The sequence below is a fragment of the Cryptomeria japonica genome, chromosome 7 (genome assembly GCF_030272615.1).
Source record: "Cryptomeria japonica chromosome 7, Sugi_1.0, whole genome shotgun sequence".
Classification (NCBI taxonomy): domain Eukaryota; kingdom Viridiplantae; phylum Streptophyta; class Pinopsida; order Cupressales; family Cupressaceae; genus Cryptomeria; species Cryptomeria japonica.
Genome location: NC_081411.1, coordinates 757,708,770 through 757,722,522, shown reverse-complemented (window position 1 = coordinate 757,722,522; position 13,753 = coordinate 757,708,770).

The following is a 13,753-nucleotide window of genomic DNA, read 5'->3' as shown; positions in this document are numbered from 1 at the left end:
ATCACAAGTGGAGATAATAAAAAGCATTTGTTTATTTAAGTGGATTTTTAATCTTTTCATATGCATATTATTCACCCTAGAGTTAATAAATTGAATAATTTATATTAGGGTAAACCATCTTATCATGTAGTTAATGGTTTGATTGGTTTGTTGCAAGTATGCATCCCATGTGCTAAATTATTTCCAACCAAATTGAGTTTGCCTTCAAGATGAAAATCTATTTTGGAATATTTACCAAGGTAATGTATTTTTATCAAGCAGAGGTAGGTATGTTTTAATCATTTGCTTTTGATTTATTATTTTAAAGGTAAAATTAATTTCAAGAGGTTATTATGGAAAATTCTTTGTTACTTTGGAAGTTATTCAAGTGAAAGTAAAAACACTCTCAAATCTTTAATATCCTTATTTGAATGTTTACTCAAGAAGTTTCCATTTACTTTTGGAGTTTTATGTTAATATCATATTTTATTAGAAATATTTTACCCTAATTGTGAGCAAAGATCATATGTCTCTTTAGGGGGAAAATATTTTTATCTACATGGGGAAATATTATAAATGATTTTATTAAATATATCCCTATGAAATAGGAACATATGATCTATCAAGCTAGTTGATTTTTTTTTATGTTTTGTGTAGGATACTATAGGCAAAAATTATACTCAAGAAATTTAATTTAATGTTTTGATATTATAATTTGATGATTTTTAGGAGCACCTTGGCAAAAGAAATCTTGTTTACAACATTTGATAGGATAATAATAGTTTTCAATATTATCTTTTGAAATTACCTTTTGAGAGGTTATAAAGGGATATATTTTATCACAAAGAAAGTTATATTTTATAAGTTCTTTTACCATGGTTAATTCTTTAATTTGATGACCTAATAAATTTTTGCATTTTGATATTATCATTTCATCATTTATATTTTTCACCCTAAGTGAATAAAATGGAACATGTATATATTAGGGTTGATTTTATGCAAGATCAAAAATGATTATTATTATTTTGGAGAGAATGTACTTTTACCATAAGTAAAATGATGAAAAGCATTTATTTATTTAAGTGATCCTTCCATATACATATTATTTTCACTCTAGGTAAATAATTTGAACATATTCATTAGGGTGAGTCATTTAATGCTTGATTGGTTTTTGCAAAGGTTACTTTATATGATATAATATTTCCGACCCAAATTAAAGATTACCAAAAGGTGAGAAAGTATTGGAACATTATCGGAAGGGAAGTATTTTCTTTTACTTACTGTACAAAATCTTTTACCTTATGTTATTTAATAAAAACTATTATTGGAATAAATATTTACAAGTGTTTAATACTTTGATTTGGGTGAATTGTTGTAAATAAGTATTTTACATAGGGTAAAATGATTATTGCCTAATCTAAAGTGGAATATATTTAATCTTTAATTAATAAGGGATTTGATTGGTTTATTTTATGTGCAGGAGATATTGAATATTTACGGGAAGTATTATCAAAGCAGAGGATAAAGGATATATTATTGAAGCTTTAGTGTGTATTTTAGGGATTCAAATGTAATTATCTCTGTAAACCAAAGGGTGTGTCCTTTGGAAAAAAAATTGTCTGTAACTCCCTCTTGTATGCGAAAGGGTGTGTCCTTTCACATATGTCTTTTGGATTAGGTATTTATAGGGAGTCTTTTTCAATTAAGAAAAGGGATCTAGAACAATTCACAATCTGTCAGGCTGCCAGTAGGGGCTATGGGATGTCTGTATTGGAGAAGTCTGTAGGAATGGAAGTATCATTTTGAGAAATCACTGTGTAATGGAGTATTTGTAAGTGTAGCTATTGTATGCATTCACTCTCCAAAAATTAATATACAAGATTCGCTGTTTCAATTCCAGAATTCGTGTATACTTTTGTGTTGATGAATTTCATTTTGTCCTCTTGATAAATATGATAAAAGTTTTAATACAGTGTGCCCATTGCTATAATTGAATATAAGATTTGCTTCTTCATGTTCTTATAGCACTTAATGGAACCTCTGTTTTGATAGTCTTGTGTTCAAAGTTGCCTGAAAATTGTCTCAAGAGTTTAATTGAATTATTTGTCCACAAAGTATCATGCATATTCCTGGATAGAGGCACTGGTCTGTTATTTATTTCTAAGATTTTGATTTGTATGCATAAGGTCCTTACAGAGAAACATTCTTCCATATCCTATTTGATCTAATCCTTGCAAATTTCATTCAAGTCTTGAAAGCATTTCATTTTCAGTATACAATATCTTTAACATACACTTTTATTCATATTCAGTTTTCAGTTTTTAGTTTTCAAAGTATTCAGCTAAAGCACACGATATAGCATAGTTGCAAAACACTAATTTGCCAGTTGTGTAAACTTGCTTAGAGGATTAAATCCACATTTAAATAACTCTTTTGTTCTTGAGAGGGAAGGGTACACCCGCCTAGGTCTTGTGGAGCCTGAAGTGCAGAGGGATTTGGTCTTCGACCATCCCTGTTTGTTGGCCAAGGCTGATTGGATTTCCTAAGGAGTTGGCAAGTCTTTGGGTTTTCCAATCTGCAATTTTGGGCACCAAAAAAAGTGTACTAGGGAATTTGACACACTTCTATCGAAACTATGTAACATATTGAAGGAATTTAAAACTCTGTACAAAGATACTTGCAAGACAAACTTTTTGATAGTGGACATAGACAAGAAAGTGAGCAAGATACAAGAAGAAATAAATAAACTTGCTGACAGTTTTGTTAATTCACCTGATACATTATCATTTTTTGAGCAAAAGATAACAGGTTTTGAGGAAGAGTCACTGAAGCTAGAGAGAGAAAAGGAAAGAATAATAAATAAGGCTAAGAATTTGAGACTAAGACTAAGTCCAAGACTAGACTATCTAGCATCCTTGAGAAAAGAAATATCTCAGGCATTAGTACAAGGACAGAAAACACCGGTAGAGCATATGCAGCAACTCACCGGTATAGTTCAAAGAACAGAGGAATCAATAAAAGACAATAAGAAGTTTATGGAAAGCATAAATTTGGTTTTGGCGGATCTCTTTCAAATTGTAACCACCTAGCTACAAGGTTGAGACAGAAAACTACAACTCTATTGACACCTTGACAACCTTTGTCATTGATGCCAAAGGGGGAGTAGTAGTATGAGAAAATAATCAGCAAAAGACTTATCTGCTCAGGGGGAGTTCACATATTTTTGGTACACATTTTTGGATTACAAACTTTTTTGAATTTTCTCATGAGTGTTGCCATCAATGCCAAAGGGGGAGATTGTTGGCATATGCACACTCCAATGAGACATTGTAGGTGATTGAAGGTTTTGTCATTGATGACAACCTTACAATCCTATGACACCGACAAGGTAGTTCACCAGCACTACCAAGATCAGACTCTACATAGGCACTCAGGTCACCGGCACTAGCAAGACCAAACTCTACACCGACAGTGAAAGGAAGCATACCGGCACAAAGGATGACATGATTTTTGTTGTAATATATTTTGTTTATTAGCTGTAAAATCATTGTAAGCCAACTTAGAAAGTTGTAAAATGACTCTTATATAAGAGAGATCATTGTAGAACATTTGTAAGTAAGAAAAAGCAATGTAATTAGGCAAAATAAGGCAGACCTATTATGCAAATTATAGGTTAAGGATTTATGTAAGAAGTAGAACAGAAACCGATACTGGATCTGGCATTACAGATGCTATTTTGAAGTAGTACAAGACACTGGATTTGTATAATCCATTTTGTAAGTCAGTGAGACTTCCTATTTTGTATTTGAGCAGTGAGCTCTAGGCAGTTGGCCTTCCTGCATGTGCAGGCCCCTCTTGTAGTAGTAATATTCTCTTATTCAGCAGTAAGTGAATATTGTGGGTCACAAATCCCACTGAGGTTTTTCCCATATTGGGTTTCCTCGTTAAATCCTTGTGTTATGGTGTGTTTTTCATGTGGTTGTTTTTATCTCTATTTATTGCATTGCTTTCTGCTTACTGGTACACAATATTAATATGCTCTACATGTTTTAAGTTAAGAAAATCTATTAACCAGTTAGATACTGATTCACCCTCCCCCCCTCTCAGTATCTGTAGGAATCCCAACAACCCTCGCCTCACGTAATTGATGTACCAAATTTCCCGACAGGGCACTCAATGAACCAAGAGAAGAATCCATTTCTCGATGATGGACATGTGTTGGAATAATTGGTGTGGGAAGAGGAACCAAGGGATCATCATGCACATGGTTTCTAACTCTGTCACTCAATTTGGCCCCCGGCCTATCCTGGGGCATGCCTCTTTCGACCCCTTGAAATGATCTAATATCAAAGTAATTGTGTTTTTTTTCCAATTCAAACTTGGCCCACAATTTTTTCAAAAAATACATTGGGACCTCATTATTGGAGTGTGTCAGATAGTCAAAGACCATCTACCACCACTCCCAAAAGTGTCTAGCTATACTTGGGTGCCTACACCATCTTATTAAGATCCATGGTTTCTTTGGATCTATCTCTTCACCCGTCGTAGGGTTCACAAAATATTATTTCAAATATATTTTTAATTCATTGACTTGTTTGTATATTAGGCCATCAGTGTAAAATGCACGCAATCCCTCCCTCCAACTACGATAGCTCTAAAGCCTGTATAGACTATACAATCCCTTGCATACTATCTGTAAGGTGTAACAACTACAGAGGTGGATGAGGCTCACGTCTAATGGTATGGATGTCTCTAATCAAACAATCAATATTCCTCCTAATGGTCTACCTCAACTGATCAGGTGGAGGTGGAGGTGGAGGTGGCACTAGACCTAATAGCTCATCTGTCTCAAACTCATCCATCATGTGAAAATAATCTGCATATATATACAAACATGAAAATTTACATTTCACCTTCCAAAAAAACTTATAATTAAATACAATTTACCAACTTAAATATAAAAAAAGGAAACTCACATAGATCTAGTTATTATTAATACTTTTTACCAACTTAAATATAAAAAGAGGAAACTCAAACAATACTTTTTAACATCTAAAGATGCATTAGTATAAGTTCCATCAAAATCATAAAAATAATCTTGAGAGATAGAGAATAGATAATGAATAAAATGATTCCACTGATTTAGATAATGAATAATTATCTCCTCTAGACTCCATTGAGGGCTTATTCTCGATTAAGAGTTTTTTTTAGTTGGCATTTTGGTCCATTGTAGTACATTTGTATGTTTATTATAGAGAGATGGATGATTACAATACCTATGATAGTTGTAATTTGGGACCCGTAATAGTTGACCGTGTTGTCATGAGAGGCTTCTAATCATAGTTTAATGGTAGCATTGTGTAGAACACTTACATAACCACAATACCTATGATAGTTGCACCATCATGCTAACAAATAACATAGCTATTGGTATCTTAAACACCTCCACAAACACCCAACTAAAGACAAAGAACTGGGGTAAATGGTCTCAAGACTACAACAAATAAAGATTAGCATTGTTGGTGGACTAAATCACACCCAACCACCTATTAGCAACTAGAATCAAACACAACGAAAACACATTATGTCAATCTCAATTGAAAGATCATACAATAACATACAAAGTGCATAAGGAGAAATACAAATACATTTGACTCAATAACAAGCTCAAGGTATTTACAACCATTTATATTATGCACAAAGAATACACTAAAGAGTAGGGGATTTTGAATTTAAACATAACTCTGATTAATGAAAGTTGAGGCAATAACATATATTTGACAATGCATCTGAAAAACATTTTAAAAAATCTAAAATAATGTAAAAATATTTTAATAAGGAAGATATTTTTGAATGATCATCATTCTATTTAATACCTAATCCAAATTTAGTACAACCTCCACAACTTACTCCCTTGCAGATTCTATTTGGGGCTCATAATTAACATGATAGAGATTAACACTTAACATAACATAAGACCAATAATTTCAAACATTTAGAATAGCCACCATAAGAATTCAAGAAAGCCCAAAAGGGGGAATTATCAATTCCAACACTAAATAATCAAAATGTCAAAAATATCAACAATAAGTCAAGTTTGACCAAGGATCACAAAATAGATAGATGGAAAGGTTTGGTGACTAGACTAGTCATAAGAAATTTAAAAAATTTGACATTAGCCCTTATAACAATTATAAATTCTATCAATGACCACAATAAACCACCAATACTTGAAAACCACTTTCACATAACTAAGTGACTAATGTTAGCCACATTTGAGGGAGTAACAACTACATGGTCCCTGAGAATACAACATTCAAGGTGCATTGGAGAATGTGCCCAAGAACATCAAAAGAATGAGTTTATACAACAATATTTAATCACCAATACACTTAATTATGCAAATGGACATGTGTAGGATTTTCTACCACATTCACATGAAATTCCTTTAATGAAAGGATTAGGTTATTTAAAGTACCACATTCACTGGGAATGTACAATTTTACAAGGCTAAGATGTACATCAAAACTCAACTAATGATACTTTACACATTAACTTATGCAGGGCATGAATAGCATTTTACCATTTAGAGAATATCCACACTAGGTACATGCATTTACTCCATAAAAAAAATCACTACCATGGGCTATGACAAAATGATATCCATATACTTAACATGGAAAACACAATGGAGGCACTAAGCCCCATTAGCATAATTCTCCTACCATGCATGTTTTCCTTTTAATAACTTAATTATGCACTTTATGCAAGATAGGGTTTGCACAAGACTATGACAAATAGATGTTGGATATACAAAATGCATATGACCCATTTAAACTTCTTCCTTATTCTTTTTAAATAGTGAAATTAATCATCTATGTTCTCACATATTGATTAAAAATAATGCAAATTAGTGACATAAGTCATTAACCCAAATGATCTATCATAATAATTCACATTTCTTTCACTTCTCCACACTACTATTTCACACATGCAATAATGCATTCTCATAAAATATCAATAAACAGTACACCTTAAGAAAGCATATCAACACAAAATATCTTCCACATATCAAACATACACAACATTTTAAGCTCTTTCACATTCAAATGCATCACCTCAATAACATAATTCACAATGCTCAATCATGAGCCAAATCATTAGCATTCCAATCAAATCAGAAAAAATTTTCAATCACACCATCTAATAAAACATACTCGAGAAAAAGGACCAATAAAGGGTCACTAAGAAAGAATAAAAAAATAGAGAAGACAATTTCACATGAAATAAATCTTTAGCACACTCAAGGGTCTAACTAATATTTAACAATAATTTCTCAAATATGTCATACTAGGGAAAACTAGGTAACAACCCTTGTTGCCAACAATATCCACACAACCAAAAAAGAATGAAGACCCAACATGAACTCACACACAAGGAGTAACATGCCAAAGAATGATCATTCTCCACATCAAGATAATATCCAATAGGGGTATTTATTCTTCTCTAACAAGTGCAGAAGGGCCTAGGAGACACTCTTCCTCCACAACACATTACTTGGGTTGGTTCAAATTGAACTCACTAAAATTCCATACACAGTACCAAGCAACAAGGTACCAATCAACAAGACATAAAAGCAACTCACAACACAAATGCTTACATAACTACAATACCTATGATAGTTGTACTTTGGGACCCATAATAGTTGACCATCTTGTCATGAGAGGCTTCTAATCATAGTTTAATGGTAGCATTGTGTAGTTCGTCTTTTCAAAGAAGGTAACTTCCATGGAATTTAAATTTAGTACCCTTGCAATATTTAACCATTATCTTCAATTAGGCTACCACTTTATATTTTCAACTTGATAAGAACTGATTGAGAGAGAGAGAGGGTAACATGTACGTGTGTGTGTGAGAGAGAAGGGGGTTTTATTGTTGATTTTCATCTAGAGTTTATTGTTTGTTAATTTTTTAGGGTTTGTTGTTTGTTTATTTTCTAGGGTTTATTGTTCATTTTTTCTATCTAGGGTTTATTGTTCGTTTTTCTATTCAGGGTTTATTGTATGTTTTTTGTGTCTAATGTTTATTGTTCATTTACGTTTTTGTTTTTTATTTTTTTCCTATAGTTTTAAGTTTTTACTATTTTTTAAGTTTATTGTTCTTTTACGTTTTCATGTTTTTTGCAATATTTAAAAACTAAAAACTATTTTAAACATGAAATTAAATAGAATAAAAAAGTTTTTCAAATTTTAGAACACTAAAATTTAAAAATAACAATAAATTAACATTTTTTTTATGAAAAATAATAACGATAAATTAACATTTTTTTACAAAAAATAATAAAAATAAATAAAAAAGAATATAAAAAACAAAACTATGTATCTGGAAGGAGGTAAAAAATGGTCTGGGGGGTCAGCTGTGATGAAAAAAATGGGACCCGTGCTCCTTTAAAACGTTTACCCATTTTTGAAATAGTGAAAATTATGGAAAATGGTTTAAAATAAATAAATAAATACATTCAAGAAATAGGTGCTCGTTTTCTTGAAATTGTGTGCCTGATTTGAACAAAACAGACACTCGTTTAGCTTCGGGCACCTAAACCAAAATAGGCACACGTTTCTGAAAAAACATGCATCCATTTTTGAATGGCTTGAGCACCTGAAGTGAAACGGGTTCCTAATTTGTAAAAATCGGGCACCCATTTCTAGCGGGCTCTTTTCCCAACTTGTGGACTTCCTCAAGATTGGGACCCAACTTTGTGCATTTACCCAGCAGACAATTGTGCTTAATCAGAACTGTCAACATGCATTTGGAGATGCTAGTATTGTAGTTCATTCCTTCCGGATTGTAGTCTGAATCTTGTTGTAAGTTAGTGAGACTTCCTTGAGGGTTGTAGCCTTTAGGGTCATTATCTTTTGAGTAGTAAGCTCTAGGTAGTGTGTCTAGATGCATATGCATCCCTCATTGTAATATTTTTCACATACTACTTCAGATTATCATCTTATTGTGGGTAGGTTCCAGCCGTGGTTTTTTTCCTTAACCGGGTTTTCCATGTCAAAATATTGGTGTTGTGTATTGTGCTATCAATTTGCTTATCTTTATTATTGCTATAGTTTATTAGAACTGTATTTCAGTATTCCATCATTGTTGCTGCTAACAACATCATCACTAGACCACACAACAAATATGAACACTCACTTTCAGACGATCTACACCACACAATAGCATCAATGACAATAGCAAACATGTTGACATCATCAAAAACACATCTCAACATAACTCAAGTTTCTAACATAGGTTTGGTTCACTGATTTTTTTATTTTGACATGAATTTGGGGTGTGGTAGCGAAATGGTCTTCTTTACAAGATTTTGGTCATAACTTATGCATACAAAATCAAACTTTCAATTTAAAATAGGTGTTGGATCTAGTATATTTAATCTATTGCACAATTGTATTGTTATTCTATCAATTTGTTAAGTATGGTGAGGTGTGTACATGTTTGTTCACTTGTAGGTGTTTGAAATTTTGGGTGTGATTGTGTGAGCATCTAGAAGAGTCAAGAGGTAAAACTTTGAGGTAATACATGTTTTTATGAGATATATATAATGGTACAATTTTTTACTATATTTTTGCTCTTTGGTATAGTTTATAGGTTTTTTCAGAGTTGGAATTGGATGGTCATAATTATATTGGTTGTCTTTGGTTTGAGGACACGGTTGGACATGGTTTGAGACTTAGAATCTCATGTGAGTGATATTTGAGTTTAGGTACATCGTTAGTGATGGTTATGGTGTCATGGTTATATAGGTTTACTTTTTATATTGACATGACATGATTATGTTTGTGGTGATTTAGTTTGATGTTAGGAGTTTTTTTATTATCTCTTAGAAGCTTATCTAGTTCCTTAACTATGGTGCTTGGATGTGGACATGGTTTGCAAATTAGATTGAATGTTTATTTTATGTTTAAGTAATTTGGACTACAAAATTATTTTCTTTGATATCTTAGTTTATAGGTTATTGATGTGATGACGAGTTTTCATATTTCACTGATTAGTGGATTAGCTACCCATTCAATTGTTGTTTGATGACTCAATGTGAACTATTTATATCCACCAAGTTTGATTTGTTGTTGTTACACACTTTTTTAGATGGCCTTGTATATGGTCATTAGTGCATTGGAATGTTTTCTTTGGGAAGAAATGATGGATTTTGTTTATAGTACCTATATAGTTGATGTTGGGACATGTAGCATGATGTTTATCATAATATCATAAAAGATTGGTTATTCATTGGTTACACTTTTCACAATGTTATGTTAGATTGGTTATTCATTGGTTACAACTTTCACTCAGAGATTTTGACAATGATTTATTGGTGGTGTAGGATTGGTTCTTAATTGGTGGTTTGTTGATGGTTGTATATATCTTCTTGGCTTGTAGATCTTGATTTGAATTGATTCTACTGGCATTTCAGTTGTATGTGTGTAGACTTGAATGATCTTTATTTAGAAGATGGTTGTCATGATGCCATGTGTGACTCAGTATCATGGCTTAGTGAGAGTTGTTGGTAGTGGTGTGAATTAACCATTGGATGGTTGCTAATCCTTTTAGTGTGCATATGTTGGAGGAGTTCTTAGATCTTGTTGCTATAGAAGGTTCTTTCACATTTGTTGGTACACTGGTAGGATATGGTTAGCTTCATGTGATTGGAGATGTTTATAGGTGATATTTGGTTTAGATTATGTTTGTTATTATGCCATGATTTACTCATGATTACTGCTTTAGAGTATTGGCATGATATATTGATCTTGAGGCCATGATTTGTTCACTTGGAGTATGTGATCTCCTAAGAGGATATGGTTAAATCATGTTGTCATGTTTATGTTGTTGATTTATCATTGGTTTATTGGCATTAATCTTGGGTGGTTTTTTTTGTTTAGAGTGTATGATCATTTTCTTGATTACTTCATGATGGTGCTATATTGCATTTGGATTTTGGCATGTTTAAAGAAGAATACACTTTTGGTTACATACTTTGGGTAGTTGAAGTAGTAAATGCAATCAAAGACATTGGTGGAGAATTGAAAGAAGATGAGGTAGTGAGAAAGGTGAAAATTTAAACTATTTCTTATATGTAGATGTGGTGGGGAATATGGCATGTTTGCAAGGTTCAAGCCTTGATTTTAGAGCATATGTGTTCACAAGTGATCATTGCATGAAATTCGGTTGGGGTAAAAGGCGAGCTACTAAATATTTTCCATAATTATTGTGGTTCCTACATTGTTGGTAACTTCTTTATCTCATTCCTTAAAATGCATTTAATGCCTAACTTGAAAATGAATTCACCACCTAATTTCTTTTTCCTTCGACAAGTGCTGGACTCAAGATTTTCCATTGTGCACAAAGCTCAACCAGTATGGACTTGAAGCATATATTGTCTTCTGAAATGTGTTGCCTTACAAACTCCAAGATTTATGTGATGCTATCTTTTGCTTGCTTTAACCATGGGTTTTGTTTCGTATCATGGACCTCTCCAAATTGAATGACTACTAAATAAATTTAAACATATAGAATCACAATATAAACATCCAAAATATATATATAAACATCTCAATGATAATACAAAACATTATAACTTATTATTATAAAAGATGAAATCAATTAAAGACATAAGATACCCATACTTGTGGGCTCAGGCTATAAAGCACCCAAAATTGTATGCCCCATCATGCATGCTCATGCGCATATCCTCCATAACAAAAGTTTAGGGGGATTTACTTACTCCAGTTTAATACCGTTTTACTTGGTCTTTTTGTTTTTAATTTCATAAAATCTGGTTTTTGGTTGTTTCCGATTTTTTATTTATGATTTTTTTGGGGGTTTTTTATTTTTATCGTATTACAGGGCTTGAAGAAGCAAACAGTGCATGGAAAGAAACTCGAATGCACAGTGCATGAAAAGAAACTCCAATGCAGAATGCACAATGCATGAAAAGGAACTCGAATGCATAGTGCATGAAAAGAAACTCGAATGCACTTTCACACAGTTTATTTTCACAGAGTTTATATTCACACAGTTTTAAATTGTGATTATTTTTTTTTTTTTAAAGTTTTTTAACTGTATGATCGCAGGGTATGATCAAAGGGTTTGAGGAAACAATCTGCAGTTCCATTTTTTTACACGCTATGCATGAAATATATTTCAACTTTAGCTCATATGTTTGCATATTTTTTTTAAGATGCATGCAGTTGATTTGTAAAAATCCATAAACCCATCACATTTATAAAAGACAAGCAAAGCCTCCCCTGGGATGACACAACCAGAATTGACCTTAACAGTCGAGCCATTTAATCCCTCTCCAGCGAAGCAAGTAGGAGCGAGAGCTAAGTTCTCACCCTTGAAAGAAATCAAGATAGATAGTTGCGACTGAACCCTCTCAAAAAAATTCATAACTAGACATCTTTTATAAATTGTCTGCATAGTACAAAGGCAACGATTCATCTGCAATATTCCAGAAGATTTACAAGTTTCTATTCATTTTGTGTCAATCAGAAGTGCTTCATTTACAGGAAGTGCTTCATTTATAGGTTGGAGACAAGCTAATGTTAAAAGTGAATTTGTTTTATGTCTTTTCATTTTTTATTTTTTTTGTCTTGTCATTGTTGTTTTATCCGATCTAAAACCTACAAAAAAAAATCACAAATGACGTGGCTACCAATGTACAAAAAATAAACTTTTTATTTATGTATCAAAACCAATACAATCAATGTTTGGATTTCACCTCTTTGTAGGTATTGTGGATAAAAAAAAGTCGGTAGACGACGAGATCTCTTCTCTTGTGTTGATGCATTTTTTGAAGCTGTTGCATTGCATGAAGACCTTTCTAATGTTTTCCAACTTTTGTTTGTCTAAAGAAGTACTTAAACTTCCCAACCTCTTGTTGCAAAACCAAGATTGCAGACAATTTTAACGGTGTTTCAAATCAATATAGAGACAGTAAAACAGAATAATTCAACATTCCATCATAATCAATTGAAAGGAAACAACTGAAACAAAATAGGATTAAACCAAAGGTCCAAAAGAATTAATTCATTGTTGCTAAGATCGAGGACACATAGACTGGTCAAATAAAACAATTGGGAAGGAAAAAGCTCTGAGAGACGATTGTAATTTAGATAAAGGGCTCACAGATTTCTTGATGAATCCAGTTGTAGAGGAGTAAACCCTGTCAGATTATTGTTGGTTAGACCCTTGGTTTGCAGTTTTCTCAAAGAAAACAATTGGGAATGAATAAGCCCTGTTTAGTAGTTTGAAAATTAGGATGTGACTGAAGTATTATTGTTTTAAAAAAAATCCATGTAAAATATTGTAGCAGAAACCAAAACTAGATAAATAATTAAAAAGGTCTCTGGTGAACAAAGGACAATGTAAATACTTACAAAAAATTTAAAAAAATCACTGCTCTAAGAGTTTGAAATTTTAGATGTCCTATTTTTCTCACACAACCAAGTTGAAATTGCATATGCCACTCCACAGGACGATTGTCTAATTAGGAGAATCTAAGTATAATACACAATTTTCAGTTTTTCTTAATAATATCTACAATCATTTCAACCCCATAAAAAAATTAAGATTCTAAAGTGTGTAGGTTTTCTTATTTATTGTGATCTTTGAATTATATATCTAAATATACTATATTATAAACATTGAGTCAAATGTATCTATTATGTATCTTTTTGAGCATTTGATTTAATATATGAAATACGAGCAC